This window comes from Lolium rigidum, chromosome 5 (genome assembly GCF_022539505.1).
Source record: "Lolium rigidum isolate FL_2022 chromosome 5, APGP_CSIRO_Lrig_0.1, whole genome shotgun sequence".
NCBI classification, from domain to species: domain Eukaryota; kingdom Viridiplantae; phylum Streptophyta; class Magnoliopsida; order Poales; family Poaceae; genus Lolium; species Lolium rigidum.
This window is the reverse complement of record NC_061512.1, coordinates 62,825,892-62,845,266: the sequence shown is the minus strand read 5'-3', so window position 1 is coordinate 62,845,266 and position 19,375 is coordinate 62,825,892.

Here is a 19,375-nt window from a genome sequence, read left to right as displayed (position 1 = left end):
ATCATCAAGTTCTCCGGCGCTGCACTTCGTCGAGTTCATGTGCGCCGCTGTGCTCTGCAACCAACAGTGTCCGCTCGGCCAAGATCTTCCTGTCCGTCCTCAAGCTCGTCTTCGTCCGCCTGAACTCCGACGTTCCAAGCTCGCCGTCCCCCGTCGACCCCTGCAGCAGCGCGTCCTTCCTCCAGGTCCCGGTGCTGCGCCTTGCCACGCCATCCTCGGCCTCCCGGAGCTCCGCAGTTCCCGCCACCAACGCAAGCGCCGCTGCACCTCGCGTCCCGTCGTTGTTCACCTTCAGTTCGTTGCCATGATCTCCACCACGAGCCGGACGTCTTCGTCCTTGCCTCGCAGGGCCAACGCGACGTGCGCTCCGCCGTTCTCCTCGTTCGCGCCTCCACGGCATGTTTCCGCCAGCCCGCGCTCAAGCTCCAGTCGAGCGCAGCTGGGATCTTCCCTGACCTGCATGCTTGCACCAAGCCTTGCATGGCTCGGTCAAGTATTCTACCGTCTACTCTGCAAACAACATACCAAGTACTGGTTCGTTCCTTGTTTCAGTATAAGAAAACGATCGGGAGTTCTAATTCCATCCCATGCAAAGGCCTCCCATTTTTAATCTTTTCTCTTTTCGTTTGTCCTGTTTCCTGACAGCTGTGTCCAGATCGTAGCTCGCCGGCCGGTCAACGTCGTCCAGCTCTCCATCTTCGACCAGCTGAACTTCTGTCGCGCCGGCTCTTGATCAACATCTTCTTTGTAAACCAGCTGGTCCGTCCTTGATCCCTGAATCATCCGGACTGAGTTCAACTCCTAGCAAATGCGATGCCTCCTTTTTGTTAATCTATTCTTTGTTTGTTCCGCTGACAGCAAGGCCTCACCCGCAGTGCACAAGATGTTGGCACCAACAAAGCACCCAGATCCCAGTCAGCGCCGCGTCACTTGCCTGGTCCCGTGAGTCAGCCTCTCAGCCTCGTATCTTCCTGGGTGAGAGAAAGTCTCAACGTTCTCTGTTTTCTGAAAATTGTTGCAAATGATATAAACCTTGCAAAAATCATATCTTTCAAACCGTAACTCGAAATTAAAAGTGTTGTATATGAAAATTGATCAGAAAAATGCACTGAACATGAATATGCCATCCATACATCTGTTTGCATATCGCATCATGTCGTCCGTGATAGTTTGTGCATTACACCTCACATACATGCGGAGTATTTCGGACACCGACTAAGGTTTTCCCCGCTCCGTTTAACTTGGAAGTAGCACACCTCTGCCATGTTATGCCATGCTAATCAACACTTAACTTTGTCGGTAGAAAATGCAAATCCAACCTAATTTGCTTGTCCGGGGTTTCGACTCCGACTAATATGGATAAGTTGCATTGCACCATCGCTGCCATGCCATGCATATCATCTTGATCATGCTGGTTCTTCTTCCGTAGTAGTAAGACTTGCACCCGTTGTTTGTCCAGCATTTGCTTCTTCCCGGATAGGATCACGAAGTGTTGATGTGAGATACGACGAGTTCTTCGACAAGTTCTTCTGCAGCTTTCCACAGGCGAGCCCTCCCTCTTCACCTATTTTACTCTCTCCCTCGCACTGCTATCCTTATGTTGCGATTCTTTATCGAGTCACGTGTCCTATTCCACTTGTTTACCATAATAATCCTACATGTATCATTCCTTACCCATAGCCGTTGCTTGATGTTTGAGCCTTGCGAGTCGTAGGCGTGTTTAGGCTCTATTGTTTATCTCGATCTGTTATCGGGATATGTTGGGTTGTTGGGAGGTTATCACATGCTATATCAGTGGTTGGAGATACACATGCTTTACTTATTTGTTAACAACTAAAATTATAAGCAGAGGCATCTGTGAGCCCCTTTGCGAAAGCATCGGAACTTTGACTCGCTAATGTCCCCTAGGACCCGAGTTCTTGTTATCTGTTCCGAGATTGAGCGCTCTACCCATGCGTGGGGACGATTATTGGGACCCCCCTCACCCATTACCTTTTTCTCAAGATAGTTGAAAAGGGGGCCACAACCTTGGTTTTATTTGCCTATGCCATGTATGCCATGCTTTATTACTGTTGCCTTCGGGTGTTTATTACTGTTGCCTTCGGGTGTTTATTACTGTTGCCTTCGGGTGTTTATTACTGTTGCCTTCGGGTGTTTACTTCTGTACTGTACCCCGCGGGACGTTTAGCGAAGCGTGTGGTTTGCACGCCTAGCCGCCGACGCAAACCCTGAGTCCGCATCGGAGTACGGCCGAACTTCGTTTCGGGTAGCTTAGTCGGGTGGCCCCCCTAGACTTTCTTGTTGAACTGGGAACGGTCTTGTTGTGAGACATCCACCTGTCGTAAGTGGGTCGAGCATGCGTATGGTTACATTTGGGCAACCCCTGTAGGGTGTACATCTTATCGATAAGCCGTGTCCGCGGTTATGGACGACTTGGAATTGTATAGCTTGATCATAGAACAACTTACACCGTTATCTTGTTGCTAATAATCTGATAATAACCTGCGTAGTAATATAGCATTACTGGAACCGATACCTAATAAAACTTGTCCACCGATGAGTGCCTTTTACATTGCCTCTTCGCAATTGTTGGAGGGGATATGTGTAATCGGCTGGGTTATGTTTGTGTAGTATTTATCTCGTTACCTTATGCGCTCTCTTCTCTTCTCTAAGTAGACGGATGTTGTAGCGTGTCTCTATTGGTTATAGTTTTGATGCCGCTAAACCTACCATATAGCCCCAGGCGATATATATTTATACTCGCTCGGCGAGCATAGCCATTTCCAGTCTCGCTAAGTACGTGCCGGAGTTCGTTCCTTGGTACTTACTCTCGCCTTTTCCCTTTCTCTTTTGCTTCCTTCCTTTTGTCGGCAACCGATGGCCCGACTTTGACAGGTACGAGATGATGACGTTAGCAAGGTTACCCTTCCGGCTTGGCCTGGGCAGGGTTATGGACGCCATCAATTATCTTCAGGACTCTTAGTCCAATTTGTATCTTGTCCGTACCCGGACGTATTCGATCTTTTGTATGAGTTGGATCTTTGTATTGTATATTTGTATCTTGACTCGTTGGAGTCGTTGTTGTAATATATGTTTCTTGTGGGCTCTATTGTAATCCTGTTGTAATGTTACCGCTCGTGTTAATTCCTCTGGCATCACGTGTGTGATTTGTCGCGCACGTCGTGTCGGAGGGCGTCTCAGAATCGATATCGTGCAGATTTCGGCGGGATCGCTGGAATTCTCATGGTACCGGTTCCGGGGCGTCACAAGTTGGTATCAGAGCCTCAGGTTGACGGTACCCCACTAGTCCAGCTTGTAGGATAACCTTGCCAATGGTCGTTGAGTTTAGAGAGTCCAAACTATTTTCTAAAATTGGTTGGATAGTTCTGATTAGCTATGATTTTCTCCTTACCTCTATTCTTTCTCATCTTATCTTTGCGAGTTTTGAGTCTTCTGTCTTATCTATGTTTTTCGTGTCTTAGGTTTTGACGCGGGTTGGACGATCTTTGCCCCATCCTAATAGGTTCGATCTTCGGAGGATCCGACAGAAGCACATCATCAACAGCGGAAGAACGACTTCTTGTTGGTGGTGTCGACCGTTCTACATGGAGCAACAATTCTTGTTAGTGCTGTCGAGGAGATCGACACGTCGCCTGAAGATCCGATAGTTCACCTCTCTCCCCCGTACCATGGCGTGGAACCTCGGGGCGAGGTTCCTTGTTAGTGGTGTCGATTGTAGCGACCCAGAAATACCCCTATTAGATTTTTTTTGTTTTGTTCTTTTCTCTTTTTATGCATAATCATGGCATCAATCACCATGCATGTTTTGCAACTCTAAAATCATTTTATAAAAGCCCCTTCTTACTTATATTCTTTTCAACAACAACAAAATCAATATATTATTATTTTAGATATGTTGAAAAACTGATTCTAAATTTGTTTCAAATATTTTTAAAGTTCAGAATTAAATTATTTTGATATTTTGAAATAACCTTCGTCTCTTCAATCTGATCCATCTTTGTTTGGAGCCCATCACTCCCTCAAGGCCCGCTTCATCCTTGGTCCGTTTTCCCCTCCATCGAAGCAGCCCAGATCCACTCCAACGTAACTCCTGGCGTCGTCTTCTGCATTGTACGGAAGCAATCCTAGCGGTGCCACGGTCCGGACCTGCTCGATGGGACGTCCGAGGATGTCCGAATCCATCCTATAAATCCCCCTATGCCTCCCCTGCAACCCTAGCTCCTCCTACTCTTTTTCCTCCCGCCACCACTCCCTTCTTTTCTCTCAGCTGGTCTGGCTCCCGTCGCTCCTTCCTCTCCGTGTCACAGCACTCCGTCAAGATGCTCACCTTCCGCGCCCCATGTTGCTCTTACATGCACGCGTCCGTGCACTAAGTTCTGGCCGCACCCATGTTCTGCTGCATTGCTGCAAGCCGCCGCCTTGCTGCTCCGCGCCGTCGTCCTCCGCATCCAGCGCCGTCGTCGGCCCGTGTTATGCTTCGACTTCCCCTCGAGTACGTCGTCGTCAGTGTCCTCGTCGCGTCGGCCGGCCGATCATCAAGTTCTCCGGCGCTGCACTTCGTCGAGTTCATGTGCGCCGCTGTGCTCTGCAACCAACAGTGTCCGCTCGGCCAAGATCTTCCTGTCCGTCCTCAAGCTCGTCTTCGTCCGCCTCAACTCCGACGTTCCATGCTCGCCGTCCCCCGTCGACCCCTGCAGCAGCGCGTCCTTCCTCCAGGTCCCGGTGCTGCGCCTTGCCACGCCATCCTCGGCCTCCCGGAGCTCCGCAGTTCCCGCCACCAACGCAAGCGCCGCTGCACCTCGCGTCCCGTCGTTGTTCACCTTCAGTTCATTGCCATGATCTCGGTAAATACAGGGTGCGGACCTTATGGCGCCCGGACCTTATCCCGGCCGCCCGATACGGATGGAGATTCGTGCTTTGCCATTTTGCAAAATGAATCCTGTACCTTTTTCTAATCGTGACGCGGTCTGACGAGGTCTTCGTATAAAATCCCCCCGGTCCCTGTAGAAATCCTAACCTAACCCAAATACTCCCAGATCGAGCCGCCCGCAGTCCCTCCACTCTCCCTCTCGGCCGCCTCCCCTCTCCCTCCTGGACAGCAGCGCCCTCCCGGTCGGCCTCAACCACACCCGTCGCCGATGTCCGCCGCCTCGTCGCCCATGTCCCTCCTCCTCCGCCGTATCATTCTGAGGGCGTCCTCCACCACGCCCGTCTCCAAGCTGGAGATCTCCGCCGCCACCCGTCGCACCGCGGATCTCCGGCGTGGGAGACGCCACCTCATCGACCTCCCCGGTTTTCCCGCGGCGCTGCATCGTCGAAGCCGTCGCTCGCACACCGCCTGGTCCCTGCGGCTTTCTCAAGCGTTGGAGACACGGCCGGCGAGATCTAGACCGCCGCAAGCCAGCAGGGCCGAGCCGGCTTGAGATCTATTTTTGTTTCTTTTCTTCCCCTTTTTTCTTTTTTAGGATCTTTTGTTATTTCTTGATTTGGATTTAGTCTGTTATTTGTGGATCCCTTTTGTACTGTGAATGGATCCCTTTTGTTTCGTGTATGAAATCCTGCACGGATTTGATGGATCTTTACCAGAAAACGCTAAGATCTACTGTGACTGGATCCCTTTTGTTCCATGTATGTATCGTGCAGTGATTTCTTGGATATTTACCAGGAAACATGAAGATCTTTTTCTACTATGTAGATACACATCTTCAAATTCTGAAGAACTTTTGAATGACAATAATAGATCCATATTAAAACTTGTTAAGAACTTTTGTAAAAACAACAGCAAATCTGAAGAACTTTAGAGTGACACAAATGGATCCACACAGAGGTTGTGTGGAACTTTATCACAGCAGCAAGGATTTGTAACAGCAAATTTGACAAAATGAAGGACCTTTTTGCAAAAATGAATCACCAATCTTGATGCAGTGGATGGTTGGAGATATGGTCCTGGCGCCATAAGGTCCTGGCGAAATGCGCGTCCCCATGATCTCCACCACGAGCCGGACGTCTTCGTCCTTGCCTCGCAGGGCCAACGCGACGTGCGCTCCGCCGTTCTCCTCGTTCGCGCCTCCACGGCATGTTTCCGCCAGCCCGCGCTCAAGCTCCAGTCGAGCGCAGCTGGGATCTTCCCTGACCTGCATGCTTGCACCAAGCCTTGCATGGCTCGGTCAAGTATTCTACCGTCTACTCTGCAAACAACATACCAAGTACTGGTTCGTTCCTTGTTTCAGTATAAGAAAACGATCGGGAGTTCTAATTCCATCCCATGCAAAGGCCTCCCATTTTTAATCTTTTCTCTTTTCGTTTGTCCTGTTTCCTGACAGCTGTGTCCAGATCGTAGCTCGCCGGCCGGTCAACGTCGTCCAGCTCTCCATCTTCGACCAGCTGAACTTCTGTCGCGCCGGCTCTTGATCAACATCTTCTTTGTAAACCAGCTGGTCCGTCCTTGATCCCTGAATCATCCGGACTGAGTTCAACTCCTAGCAAATGCGATGCCTCCTTTTTGTTAATCTATTCTTTGTTTGTTCCGCTGACAGCCGGGCCTCACCCGCAGTGCACAAGATGTTGGCACCAACAAAGCACCCAGATCCCAGTCAGCGCCGCGTCACTTGCCTGGTCCCGTGAGTCAGCCTCTCAGCCTCGTATCTTCCTGGGTGAGAAAAAGTCTCAACGTTCTCTGTTTTCTGAAAATTGTTGCAAATGATATAAACCTTGCAAAAATCATATCTTTCAAACCGTAACTCGAAATTAAAAGTGTTGTATATGAAAATTGATCAGAAAAATGCACTGAACATGAATATGCCATCCATACATCTGTTTGCATATCGCATCATGTCGTCCGTGATAGTTTGTGCATTACACCTCACATACATGCGGAGTATTTCGGACACCGACTAAGGTTTTCCCCGCTCCGTTTAACTTGGAAGTAGCACACCTCTGCCATGTTATGCCATGCTAATCAACACTTAACTTTGTCGGTAGAAAATGCAAATCCAACCTAATTTGCTTGTCCGGGGTTTCGACTCCGACTAATATGGATAAGTTGCATTGCACCATCGCTGCCATGCCATGCATATCATCTTGATCATGCTGGTTCTTCTTCCGTAGTAGTAAGACTTGCACCCGTTGTTTGTCCAGCATTTGCTTCTTCCCGGATAGGATCACGAAGTGTTGATGTGAGATACGACGAGTTCTTCGACAAGTTCTTCTGCAGCTTTCCACAGGCGAGCCATCCCTCTTCACCTATTTTACTCTCTCCCTCGCACTGCTATCCTTATGTTGCGATTCTTTATCGAGTCACGTGTCCTATTCCACTTGTTTACCATAATAATCCTACATGTATCATTCCTTACCCATAGCCGTTGCTTGATGTTTGAGCCTTGCGAGTCGTAGGCGTGTTTAGGCTCTATTGTTTATCTCGATCTGTTATCGGGATATGTTGGGTTGTTGGGAGGTTATCACATGCTATATCAGTGGTTGGAGATACACATGCTTTACTTATTTGTTAACAACTAAAATTATAAGCAGAGGCATCTGTGAGCCCCTTTGCGAAAGCATCGGAACTTTGACTCGCTAATGTCCCCTAGGACCCGAGTTCTTGTTATCCGTTCCGAGATTGAGCGCTCTACCCATGCGTGGGGACGATTATTGGGACCCCCTCACCCATTACCTTTTTCTCAAGATAGTTGAAAAGGGGGCCACAACCTTGGTTTTATTTGCCTATGCCATGTATGCCATGCTTTATTACTCGTTGCCTTCGGGTGTTTATTATTGTTGCCTTCGGGTGTTTATTACTGTTGCCTTCGGGTGTTTATTACTGTTGCCTTCGGGTGTTTACTTCTGTACTGTACCCCGCGGGACGTTTAGCGAAGCGTGTGGTTTGCACGCCTAGCCGCCGACGCAAACCCTGAGTCCGCATCGGAGTACGGCCGAACTTCGTTTCGGGTAGCTTAGTCGGGTGGCCCCCTAGACTTTCTTGTTGAACTGGGAACGGTCTTGTTGTGAGACATCCACCTGTCGTAAGTGGGTCGAGCATGCGTATGGTTACATTTGGGCAACCCCCGTAGGGTGTACATCTTATCGATAAGCCGTGTCCGCGGTTATGGACGACTTGGAATTGTATAGCTTGATCATAGAACAACTTACACCGTTATCTTGTTGCTAATAATCTGATAATAACCTGCGTAGTAATATAGCATTACTGGAACCGATACCTAATAAAACTTGTCCACCGATGAGTGCCTTTTACATTGCCTCTTCGCAATTGTTGGAGGGGATATGTGTAATCGGCTGGGTTATGTTTGTGTAGTATTTATCTGTTACCTTATGCGCTCTCTTCTCTTCTCTAAGTAGACGGATGTTGTAGCGTGTCTCTATTGGTTATAGTTTTGATGCCGCTAAACCTACCATATAGCCCCGGGCGATATATATTTATACTCGCTCGGCGAGCATAGCCATTTCCGGTCTCGCTAAGTACGTGCCGGAGTTCGTTCCTTGGTACTTACTCTCGCCTTTTCCCTTTCTCTTTTGCTTCCTTCCTTTTGTCGGCAACCGATGGCCCGACTTTGACAGGTACGAGATGATGACGTTAGCAAGGTTACCCTTCCGGCTTGGCCTGGGCAGGGGTTATGGACGCCATCAATTATCTTCAGGACTCTTAGTCCAATTTGTATCTTGTCCGTACCCGGACGTATTCGATCTTTTGTATGAGTTGGATCTTTGTATTGTATATTTGTATCTTGACTCGTTGGAGTCGTTGTTGTAATATATGTTTCTTGTGGGCTCTATTGTAATCCTGTTGTAATGTTACCGCTCGTGCTAATTCCTCTGGCATCACGTGTGTGATTTGTCGCGCACGTCGTGTCGGAGGGCGTCTCAGAATCGATATCGTGCGGATTTCGGCGGGATCGCTGGAATCCTCATGGTACCGGTTTTGGGGCGTCACATTAACTCCATAATCTACAAGAGATTACAATCATAACCTATGCCAAGTACTACATGATGCACACACTGTCAACATTACATCATGGAGGAGGAATAGAGTACTTTAATAACATCACTAGAGTAGCACATACATGATATTCAACTAGATCACAAAGAGAGAGATGAACCACATACACTACTAGGAAAAGGCTTATAGCCGCACTCCTTACCGCCGGCGAGTACGATTTGAAGATGCCAGCGGTAAGGCCTTCCAGGGTCACCTCACGTTACCGCCGGCGAGTTGCTTTTGAATGTGCCGGGGCTAGCCCACTTATCGCTGGCGAAGGGAGCAAGAAGGCGCCGGGAATGTGTTGGGCCGCAAGGCCCCGGATGAGCCTCGCATTACCGCCGGCGAAATGGATTAGAAAACGCCGGGGATAAGCTTAGTTACCGCCGGCGAAGCCGCGTCGAACATGCCAGAGGTAATGTGTGCTTGTATGTGCCATCCAGGCCAAAATTACCCCCGGCGCCTATGCAAATTCGCCAGCGGTATTCGCCCACGACCCCCGCGTGCCACCTACCACCACGCCCACGTCAGGCACACACGCGCCCACCCACCCATCATTGACACGCACACAGCCACACAGCCACACCCCACCCACCCTCCCCTCCCACCTCGACCGCCGCCGCCGCCTCCCCCTCCCACCCTCCTCCCCCTCCGCCGCCGCCCTCGCTTCCTCTGACCGCCGCCTCGCCGTCATCACCCCCAGGATCCTCTTCCCAACCCCAAGCCGCCCCATCTGCCTGAGAGAGTCCTCCTACGTTTCCGCGCAAGGTAAAGCCTCCAATCATCTCGTCTCCGACCGGCCGTGCGATTCTTTCTGCTTCGGGCAAGGACTGCTGCGGATCTTGACTTTCCTCTGTGTGAATTGGTGGTTTCTGTAGGTGGTGGGGAATTTTCGATTTGATTGGATTGGAGATGGCGGAGAAGGACGTTGGCCGGATCTTCGTGGGCGGGCTGTCGTGGGACACCACGGAGCGCACGCTTGAGCGAGCCTTCAGCGATTTCGGCAAGGTCATCGAGACGCAGGTATAATACCCATATTCCTGTATTCGTTTCGTTCGAATCGTGTCAGGATTTCTGTTATACGGATTAATTTGGTGGGGATTGGTCGTTTAGTTTGTCTTGGTGACGATTTGTCCAATAATTACTTTCATCTGTAAGTTGGTTTGTCCTATTTCTGCGCAGAGATTGTTCGTTTAACTGATGTTCGCTGCTAATCCCCTTTGTTATATACCTCAGAACTTGATGGCCGGATGCGTTAGTTGAAAACATAATCTTTAATTAAAGAGCCATATGGTAGCAATCAAAGCATTTTCCATTAATAAGCCGAAAAGTTAAACCTTTGTGATATGAGTTATAACATGAAAACTGTGGTTGTTTTACCGATGGTGAATCTGCTCTTTGGTTATTTGCGATGGTGTGGTGTGTTCCTGGTTCTGAAGGTGAGGAATTTACATGCATTTGGTTGTGGCTGCACTTAGTTTAGAATTACTGTGCAGTTTTGATTTTGAGAGTTCATTCACTGAAAATTAGAAGCTGCAGTTCATTCTCTGATCATAGAAACTGCTTCATCATTCATCACACTGGACTGGGATAAATGTGGATTATATTGTTGTCTATAATTATTTTGGTGTCATATGGCTAAGTGCGGGATTGCCTTGTGTAAAACTAACAGTAGATAACTTGACGCATGGTTATTGCAGTCTGCCATCGAGGGAGACATGAAGCTGAGGGTGGTCGTCATGGACAGCGAGGCTGCAGTGGTGACGGCGACGGAGAGGAGCACCACCAAGGAGAAGCTCTGTGAGTACATCCTGGACGACTCCGTCTGTTTGTGGATAATATAATATACCTCCAAGATTATGTTTTTTTCTTTTCTAACTAAAGAATAATCATATGGTTTGTGGCTATATTGTTTATTATCTTCTTAGTATACATTGGTAATTAACCTAGCTTCCTAGGCATTATGTTCTTGAAGCGGCACTTAAGCTGCCCAAGCATGCCGAGAAACTAAATTTCAGCCAAGGATTAACTATAAGGCTGCTAGTTACAGTTTATAATCCCATTCTAAGTATTATTTATCTTGTCTTTTAATTAGTTGGAGGAGGGTTGGCATCACAAGTTCATTTGGCTTTCAGATTATGTCTAGAGTTTGGACTGCAGTTCTAAATTTTCAACTGAATTTCAAATACTCCCTGTAGTTCTTCCGTTCCAGATTGTTGTGTGACCACCTGTAGTGCAGTTTTGCCTTTTGGTAGAGCTCCTTTACTGAACATGTACAGCTACCATGGTCCCGAGGTCAAGTTAACTTGAAATTAATTGGTGCAGAGGAACCTTGAAGAAAATAAACTAGCAACTTAGGGAACAGATATTCCTTAGGATCTTGTTCCCCACCAGAAGTTGCTTCAAGAATCCCTAAAGAAGGTTAGCATCTCTTATCCGACCTTTGTGTGTTTCTTCATTGTCTATCCCTTGTTTCATGTGCTGAAGCTAGGTTCCCTTTTCCTTAGGAGCACCAGCTAAGATGCGGAACACCTGCGGCCAGCGTCGATGTGTTCGTGTTCGAAGACCTAACATCGGCAGAGTGGAAGCGGTTAACGGAGGGAGCAGCGGCGGACGAAAAGGGAGCTGCGGTGGCGGACGCTCTCTCCGAGGAGCGGCGGCGCGCGGTCATCCGGATGGGAAGATGTTGTCTTGAATCAGACGTATTTTGGAAAGTTGTAAAATTGAACGAGTATCCGTAAAACGTGGCTTTATCTGACCCCACCCTTATAATATTGCTTAATTAATGTAATAGCAACTATATGGTGAAGGTGGACGTTTGGTGGGTAGTTTTTTTTTTAATCCTGTACACACATACCGCTGGCGGACATGGCATGTGCCAGGGGTAAACCTCACTATTGCTGGCGTTTTGGCATGTGCCGGGGGTAACAAATACCACTGGCAAATATGGGAAGACGCCGGGGATAACAACACGTTACCGCCGGCGAAATGGAAGATGCCAGCGGTAAGGCCTTACCACCGGCGAGGTTATCGCCGGCGAACAGCAATGTGCCGGCGGTAGGCCAATCCAGTGTGCCAGCGGTAAGGTAATTCCTAGTAGTGATAGCTACGGTAGAGCCCTCAGCCTCGGGGGAGAACTACTCCCTCCTCATCATGGGAGACAGCGATGGCGATGAAGATGGTGGTGGTGTCGATGGAGATGACTCCGGGGGAAATTCCCCGTCCCGGCAGGGTGCCGGAACAGAGACTTCTGTCCCCCGAAACGGAGTTTCGCGATGGCGGCGGCGTCCCTGGAGTCTTTTTGGAGTTTTGTCAATCGGTCTCGAAGTTTTAGGTCACGAGGGCTTATATGGGCGAAGAGGGGGCGCAAGAGGGGCACCAGGGCGCCCTCCCCACCTGGTGGCGCGGCCAGGCTTGGGCCCGCGCCCAGGTGTGGTGTGGGGCCTCCCTGGCCCACCTCCGACTCTCCTTCGGTGATCTGGAACCTTCCGGGAAAAATAAGATCGTGGGTCTTTGTTTCGTCCAATTCCGAGAATATTGCCCGAACAGCCTTTCTGGAACCAAAAACAGCAGAAAACAGGAACTGGCACTGTGGCATCTTGTTAATAGGTTAGTTCCGGAAAACGCATGAAATCATTATAAAGTGTGAGCAAAACATGTAGGTATTGTCATAAAACTAGCATGGAACATCAGAAATTATAGATACATTTGAGACGTATCATGTAGCCAAGTCTCCAATGCCCTCCAAAAGCATCTATTGATCAAGTTTTGGATTGTTGGTATCCAACTAAGTTGGGTCCTAAGAGGTTAGTCACAATAGGCTTGGCAACCCAAATGGTTCTTTTCTTGACACCACTTTGAGCACCAACATATTGGGCAAACACATTGCCACCCTCATCGTTACGAAGAGAATAAACATCATGAGTGGTTATAGAGTTGGATGAGGTACCAATAGTGCAAAAGGAGGAGATGTGGCCCTTCTCACGGCATATGTAGCAAGTTATTTTCTTCGCTTTCTTCTCACTAGATTTCTCCACAATGGGAGCATTGGATTGATTCTTCTTGGGAAGTGGCATTTCTTCAACTTGAGGTTGAATATGAGTTTGAGCTTGAGGCCGCTTCCATTTTTGCTTCTTCTTCAAAGGGAAAGATCTAACATGGTGCCCTTCAATATTGCACTTGAAGCAAACAATCTTGTCCGGGTCTTTGACTTGTACTAGGCCCTTCTTCTTCTTCTTCTTCTTGTTCCTGGACTTGTTCTTGTTTTGGATTTGAATCCAAGTCAACTCTTGTCATTGGGGGATTGTTGCACACTCAACATCATGTCAAGGTAGCATTTCCCTTCATGACTCTTTACCAAGTATTTCCTCAAAGAAGTGACTTGTGCCTTGAGCTCCTTGATTCCCTCTACATGGTTAGTAACAACACAAGTACTATAGGAAGTAGATGCTTTATTCTTAGACCAACAAGGCAAGGAAATTAATTCATCACAAGATTTAGTAATACTATGAGTGGATGAATTACTAGGACTAGCACATGGCAATATATCATTTTGAGTAGTAGTGCTAATTTCCTCATGAGGCTCACAAGATGTTACCTTTGACATAATAGCCTCATGAGCTAACTTTAGCCTATCATGGGATGCTAGAAGATCCTCATGGGTGCTATATATCTTTCCATGACTCTCTCCCAATATGCCATAATTGCTAGTTAGCAATTCAAGTTGAGCCCTTAGCTCAACATTATCCTTCAAGATAGATGCTTCACAAGAAGTAGAGTTAGTAGCACAAGCATCATCATTAGAAATATCAAGAGTAGAGGGTAACATAGCATGCTCTTTTAAATATGAAGCTTTAAGTTGCTCATGTGACTTGGTGAGGATAGAGTGTTCACTCTCCAAGACCTTGTAGACCTTGTCTAGATCATCTTGATCCTTAACAAGTTTATCATGACCAACACCAAACTTGACCTTTTCCTTTTTAAGCATTTAGCATGGTTTCTTTCTTTAGTGAATTTAGCAATTACTAGGCAAATTGCCCGTGCTTTGCTACGGGAGAGAAAAACTGCTGCCACAAAGTCACACAAAATAATTTACCGTTCGACATAGATAAGTAGTTAAATTCTGCATTTCAATTTATATTCTAATGTTCAAGTGCACAAAAAGTAGACAAAATTTTCTATATCAGATTCAGCACAATAGACTACAATTTAAATGTGAAAGGATGTTTTCCTTTGGAGAAATGAAGCTCGCTGTTTAATTTTTGTAGGTGCAATGATGGTGTTGTTCATATTTGTGTTTCTTTGTAATGAATAATGAATAGCAAATCAGAAATCAGAATTCAGTGTCTTACACATAGGAAGTGCATAATGACACAAGAGCTGAACAATTTTTACGTCTGGCACCACACTTAACCTACGTTTTCAGTTGTATATTTCGGAGCTTCCAACACTTGTCCTTGGTGCTTGATGGTATTTGATAATCTAATCTCCATGCCAAACTGAGGAAATCAGATTAACATAAGTGAAGATACCAAGGCCAAGAAATCTGTGACAAGAAATAATACGAGCGGAATTATTGCAATCTGAGACAAAGAATTGTTGATACCAATCATTTTCTTGCTTACTTGATCCTCTCTCTGCTTCACATACCATCTAGCAGTTGCTACATAGTATTTGTAACGTAGTCCTAGGAATTGTCCAGCATGTATGTGGAGCCAACGAGGATATATACCTCGGCAGAGTTTCCTATCTTGCCTGCTTCTATTAGTGGAAGGATCCAAAAATTACATCGCCACATTAAGCAATGTAAAACTGAATTTACTGAAACGCATGACAAAGGAAGGAAGCCGGGCGCCGGCCACCAGCTCGCCCCTCCCGCGCGCTCGGCCAGCGGGCGTCTCCACGCGCGTTGCAGCCCAGCCCCGTCTATGGTGCGTTGTTCTTCATCGTGTCTTCCAGTTGGAGGTCGTCGAGTCGCGGTGCAGCGTACCTCCCGCCGCCGCCATAGGGGGGCCCGCTCCGGCGCAAGATGCAGGCTTGGGTTGGAGTCGCGCCAGGACTCCTGCGCTTATCCTCACCTCGTCAGGGACCCCTTGTGCACGATCATCGTCATCCCAACAGAGCCCTCACCACGATCATCGTCATCCAAACAGGCCAACACGTACCGTGTTGTTACCCATCGCATCTTTGCTGAATCTGTGATCACCCGCTCGATCTGGCCGACCTGCGAGGTGCCTCTCTCGCTTGTTGGATCAATGGACGTGTGCCGGGCAGGTACTCCTCGATCTCACGTGTCTCCTCGATCTGCCGTACAAGGCGGCCAATTAAGGTGCGGAGGTGATCGATCTTTGGGGCGTCGAAAGCCTAGGGCCTACGAAAGCCAACCTTTCCTCGCGAATCCCAGCTCCCGCAGAATGGAAGTTCACGTGAACGCGTCCGTCGAGCATCGCGTCGAGCAGGTCTGCCTCCGCAGGACCGGGCGGCCCTGGCCCTGGCCCTGGATATACGGAGTAGATTTCTGTGTTTTATATGACCAGGAGTCCCTGTCGGCATCGCGTCGAGCGGGTCGTGTTTGGATTTGGATTCAGGAATCGGAAGAGGAGGTTGTGGTCATCTGATCGGGGGACTCAAGGCTTGCTGTTTTGATTTCGGAGCGAGCCCCAGAGTCCAGACTTGATACGTATGGTCCAGTACGTAGTATGGTAGGTGACCTGCCAGACTGAGAAACGAAAAGAAACCCCTCTAGCTCTCGCGGGATGGAGGAAACTCGACATAGGAAGGCGTAAAGTTAGTTTGACGAAAACGCATTTCGACGGACCAAACCACGGAAACGTTAGCTCCTTTATTATTAGGTATAGATATAGATTTCATTTTGAGACTCCTCAAGGGTTTCAAGTTTCTCCTCAAGAGACGCTACGACCTCTTGTTCTTCTTCAAGATCATTCTTTGAGGATGCTACATCATTGGCATACTCTCGTTCAAGAACACCTATTTACAAATAGTGTTCTCACGCATCCAAATAAGTTTTTGGCTCTCAATAGCGGTAGTCAAGATTTCAAAGAAGTGAGAGCAAGCAATTTTATCTTTGCAAAAAAACACTAAATACACTCTTACCCTTATCGCGTAGAGAGACAACCCAGTCCTCTTCTTCATACTCATCCTCATCCTTATCAACACGAGAAACATTAGGTTCCATGGTAGGAGATACTGTGGAACCCTTGGCCATAAGACATATATGAGATCCGTGAGATAAAGATGAAGAGTTACTTGAGGCTCCAATCAAGATCTTGTCTTGACAATTAGAATCTTATGTTTCCTCTATATTGTTAGTCACACAACAACTAGAGGAAATGGAAGAATTTTTATCATGGCCACAAGAAAAAGCAAGCATATCATCATGAGATTTGTTCAAGCAATTTACACATGATATGCAAGTACTATCAACAGAAGCATGTATGCCATTTATAGTGCTAGAAGTGTCTAAGTCCGAAGATGAAGAATTGCAATGAGATAGAAACGAAGGATCATCAATGATAAGCTCAACGTCAACATTGTAATTTTCATCACCACTCACCATATCATTACCTTGTGATGTGTGATGGCTCCACCTCCCCCTCCTCCTCCGGCGGCTCCAAGGCGATTCCTCTGATCGACGGTGACCTCCTCTGCCTGCTCCGATCATCGTGATCTCCCCCCCAAGGTGATCTTCCCCATGGCTCCTTGCCCCTCCCCTCTTGGTCGTTGGAAGGTTTCCTTTGAATCTCTCTCTGTTGACGGTGTTAGTGCTCTTGGCTCGGGTTTTCTCCTCTTGTGGCCGAAGAACTGGTTGGCTTTGGTTAATCACAAGGATTCTCCTTTGGTTGGTAAAACCCTGCGTGAGGGTGAAACTTTTACCCTGGATCTTCAATCAGATTTCCTTCCCATCTGGTCTTTGTGACAGAATGCCTTGTTTCACCTCCTGGATTTTCTTCGTTCTCAGATCCTATCTCGATCAGGTGGAGAGTCACCTTCTCTGATTTGGGTAAAATGGATTCAAAAATACCAATGGGTAGATCTGCTTTCCTTATGTTGAAACCTCATGCACAGAGGCTTACTCTTCTAGACTCAAAGGAGCAGGTGATCTCGGCTAGATCTTTGCTTCAGGGCGAAAAAGTTGTAACTGGAAATATTCTGGATTTCAAGGCCCATTCTGTTTTGGTGGGAGAATGTCTTAGCTCTCTTGTCTCTGGCACTCAAGATCCCCCACAAGCCACTGGAGCTAAGGCTCATGTTGCCTCGAGAAGCTTTGTGGATGTAGTAAAGGCTTCAAAACCACCCAATGTTTCATATCTTCCTGAAGCTCCCCTTGTTCGTTGGAAAGCGGTTTGTTCTCATTTTCAGAATGGCTCTTCATCTTCCCATGCATTCCTTATTCTTAGGCCTCAAGCCAAAAGATTGGTTCTCCTTGACATGCAAGAGGAAGTGTTGGATGCTAGGTTCCTTCTGGAAAATGAAAAGATACATTCTGGCATGATTCTGGATCTAAAGACACATACTGTGATTGTGGGTGAGCGCATCATTTCTGACTCTCTCGAGTTTGGGGTCAATTTATTAAAATCATCAAGTTCTACGGTTCATTCCCACAAGTCTTCTCCAGAGAGTTCGCAAGAGGATATTTCTCTCGGATTTCTCGACTGGTATTTCTTTTGAAGCTGCGTGCAAAAGTAAGTTTGGCCATTCTGTAACTCTTGCAAATTACTCTCGTAGAAGAGCTTTCCTGCTTGTTGCATCATTTGGAAGAGCTCGTTTCAAGCTGGATATCCATACTGTTGCCATTGCTTTACAATCATGCTTTGGAGGCTCTGCTTCTTGCTATAAAGTTAGGCTTCTCAAAGATAGAACATTTCAATTCTCTGTGGCCTCAACAGCAGTCGGGTTTGAAATTTACAATAAGTCTAAGATTTCCACCCCTATGTTTGAATTGTTCTTAAATCTATGGGGGAATGGAGGACCAAATTGGTTAATTGAAGAAAAGAATTTTTACAAAGAAACAGACGCTGAATGGCAACTGGTGCAAAGGAAAAAATCAACTTCTTTGGGAAATAAACGGGTTTCTGTTTTTCAGCGCATGCAATCACCGCTTGTTCAGGCAGCCTCCCCTTTTTCAAATCCCTCTTTGCAAACGGCTTTTCCCTCTAATCAAGCCAATCACATTCAAGCTTTTCCCTCTCAGCGAGCACATTCTTTGGCGCAGTTACCGGGCCTGCTACCTTATTTCAAATTTCCGTCCTTTAACCCCATTAATTGGCCCGATGAATCTTACCTTTCCTGGTTCAAGGCCCATGGGCCAGCACCCGCTATCCAGGAGGTTTCCTCTTTTAGAGACTTCTCGTCTTTCCTTTACGAGAAAAAATCTATTCCTTCCTTTGTCGCTTCTGTCTCCTCGCATTCGCCGCTCTCGACATCTCCGAAACCACCTCCGCCATTACAAGCAGTTGCAGAGCAGGCGGTGGTTCGCCCTCCGACAATGGCCAACATCCCCATTGATCCAAGACCTTTTGTGCCCCACGGATACCAGATTCAGCACATTGCGGGGAGGGTAGGCGTCAAGCGAGTGGTGGTTCCTCGGCGCCCCAAGGAGCATGAACAGTATGCAATCGCCACCATTGAGCCGTTCCCTGAAGGTTTGGTTCCTTTCCAGAATATTCGAGATGTTCTCCAAGAGTATTTTACAGAAGTTGCTAGAGTGGGCTTTGTTAGTCTCCATTCTTGCCCGTTTGGTGCCGCGTATGTGCAGTTCAGAAATGTCAGTGATAGGGACAGACTCATTGCTTCTAGCCCTAATCAGTTTGGGGATGTCAATATTTCCTTTGTTAAACATGATGAGGGAATTAATTGGAGAGGTGTCACTTTCAATAGAGATGTCTGGTTGCTTCTTGTTGGCCCACCTCTAGATCACATGACTACTGAAGATCTTAATACATGTTTTGCTGATATTGGTTCTGTGTTACTCTGGGAAAAAGATCCAAACAGAAAAGGAAGAGTTCTTGTTAAAGTTAGGGTCACTGACCTTATGGACATTCCCAAGAGCATTAGGATGATCGAGAGTTCCGGGCCGGAGGCACAGTCCCGGACTTTTCTTGTTGAAATTCCGTTAGATAACTTGCTTGGTGGTGGGCCTGCAGATGAAGATCCTCTGCCAGATGATGGTGTGGACCCACACCCTCTCCCTGGGCATGCTCTACTCCGTGCCTCGCGTTTAATCCTGCTCCTGTGATTCCAGCTGCACAAGATGACCAAGATAACAATGAGGGATGGGGTCACTGGGCTATGGGGGTACAACAAGACCAACCCCAACCAATGGAGATAGAGCAACAGCAGCCAGAT